We start from the raw sequence: 2,776 nt of genomic DNA, 5'->3' as shown, positions 1-2,776 counted from the left end.
TCTGAGCACCCAGGAAACACTCAGTATCAGCATCACCCCTGGTTATTTCCCTCAGCTTTTCAGGAGGCCGTGCCCATGAAGGCCAGGGTACATAGGGCAAGAGGAAATAGAATGCCTGTTTGGAGATCAGATCTGTATATAAGCACCTATGGATTCTGTGGGAGGGGTGGCAGTAGCAAAGATGGTAGAGGTATTCTTTTGCCCTCCTGTGACTTTGCTTAGCCTTGGCCCCACTGTGAGGAGTACACCAAGTAAACAAGGACAACACAGAAGGGGCAGGTGGCTTCAGGGACAGGCCTTGAGCTGATGCATCCTGAACGTCTTGCAGCTACTTTGCTGCTGTGTTGCTGTAGTCACAGGCTGAACAGTGACTCCCCAATGTCCCTCCTTATATACACTTTGATCTTTCCATTCCCAGTCACCAGCAAGTTCAGACTCCTGTTGCCTGCCCTGGAAGACTGCAGAGGCCTTCATGTCTTCTAGATCCACCTTGAGGGGTTGGGACCACTCATTCATCCCTACAGAATCAATCACGCTCCCAGATATAAAATGTCTTCTCATACCTTGGGGAAATGAAGAAGAGTTGCTTGCAGTGTGCCTTGGGTCCCTGTCATTCACTGTCCAGGTCAGCATCTGGGATGATGGACAAGAAGCTAGAGTGTGCAATTGGTAATTCTTACTTTAGTTGCTCTGACCCCAAACAAAAGTCCTTTCCTCTGTGGCTTCATGGAAAGATAGAAATAGTCCATTCAGATTAGGCACCAATGCTAGACCAAAGAAACAATGTCCCTCTTGATGAAGCAGTGAGTATCAGCTTATGGGAGCATGAGTGACAAAGGCAGCTACCTCAAGCCTACCCAAGCATGGACGACAGCTTACAGGGTATCCCTGCTTCTCCTGCTCGCCGGCAGGCAGCTCCAGCAGTCTAGCAATTGTCCTGCTTATGTGTGGCAGGGCCTTGTGAGTCAGGAAGTGAGTGGTACCATGAACCTCCCTTCTCTCACTACAAGGGAATGTTTCAACATGGAGGAAAGAGCCTCACACCCCAAACATGCTTTCTAAATCATGTTCAAAGTAGTGCCTGCTTTTCTCTGCTTCATCAAGTTTTGGAGATTTTTAGTGTGAGCAGTTTGGCCCTGTGCTGTGGGTGAGTGTTTCCCACACCAGAGGTACCAGCCCTGGCTCAGCTGTTAGTCCCTGGCTGGGACTGGCCACACCTTCTCAGCTGTCACTTCTCTATAGCAGGATGGCTTAAGTTTCTCCATTTATGGTGCCTTTTCGCCCAAGACATTTTTACACATTTTTACAATTGCGTATATGGGATATAATGCACAAGTCAAATATTCTCTTGTAATACATTTAAAACAACTCAATGAGACAAGGACATTTCTTAAACCTAAGTGTTCAGATATGGCTGCATATTTCTTAATGACTCAGAGGGTTAGGTTGCATTCAGATGCCCTCCCCATGTGGCCTCTCATGATGAATATCTCCACTGGGAGGACCCCAGGCACTCCATCTCACATCCGGGGAGCTGCCTTGGGATGGTTCCAGCATTCACGCAGGACCTAAACGACTTCCCAGCATCACTCCTGACTACTACTCTTCACTGTCCACACACTTTGATTTCCCCATTTACACAGTCACCACCAAGTTTATTATACCCCATTCACAGCCACCATCTTAAAACAACTCTAGACATGTCTGTCTAAAGCATCTGTGGCCTCAGCTTGAAGAAAAGCCTACACTATCTGGGTTGAGAAGGTCTTATGAGGCTGGGGCCCATGTGTCCAACCCCAGCTTCCTTGCTTGCAAAACGAGTACCAGCCACAGGGATAGGCTCCTGCCTCGGTTACACCTTAGAACCTCTGCACTGCCTGTCAGGATGCCCTCCCACACCAATTCTGCATGGTCACTGTCTTAGTTACTATCCTATCGCTGTGAAGACACTATGACCAAGGCAAGTTGTGGTTTTTGGGTCTCTACCCTGGCTGTTTTGGAATTCTTATGTAGACCAAGATGACCTTGAACTCCTAGAGATCCACTTGTCTCTGCTAACCTGCAATGGATCTAAAGGTATGCATCACTATGCCTCGTTTAAACTGAGAACTTAGGTCTTACATCTTGATCTGTAAGTTGGAGACTGAGACTGGATCTGGGGTGGATTCATTCATTGTCCCCATAGGCTTGTAGCCATAGCATAATGCAAAATGCATTCAGTCTAACTTCAAAAGTCTCCATAGTCTATCAAACCTCAAAGCCCACACCCAGTGACAAGGTAGGAAAGGGGAGATAGTGAGGAAATACTGGACCAACACAAGACAGACCCAGCAGGACAAACTCCAAATTCGGCATCTCCACATCCGATGTCAAGATGCTCTTGAGTTGCACGCCTTTAATCCCAGCACTTGGGAGGCAGAAGCAGGCAGATTTCTGAGTTCGAGGCCAGCCTGGTCTACAGAGTGAGTTCCAGGACAGCCAGGGCTACACAGAGAAACCCTGTCTCGAAAAACCATAAAAAAAAAAAAAAAAAAAAAAAAAAAAAAAAAAGATGCTCTTGAGTTCTGTTCCTTTCATTCTTGCAACACACTTCTCTCTCTTGAGCTGGTTCCATTTGGGCTACAGCTCTCCTTGGCAGGCATTGTGAGATCCAAAGCTATGTTTTAAGTTTTAATTACTGTGCCTAAAAGATTCATAAAACGAAAATGCCACCAACCTGTAAGTCCCTTGCCCAAAGACAGAGATGCTGGGGGCTGTTGTCCATCTGAGATAAGTC

Source organism: Arvicanthis niloticus, chromosome 2 (assembly GCF_011762505.2).
Source record: "Arvicanthis niloticus isolate mArvNil1 chromosome 2, mArvNil1.pat.X, whole genome shotgun sequence".
In the NCBI taxonomy this organism is placed as follows: Eukaryota; Metazoa; Chordata; class Mammalia; order Rodentia; family Muridae; genus Arvicanthis; species Arvicanthis niloticus.
Note: the sequence above shows the minus strand (reverse complement) of the source record.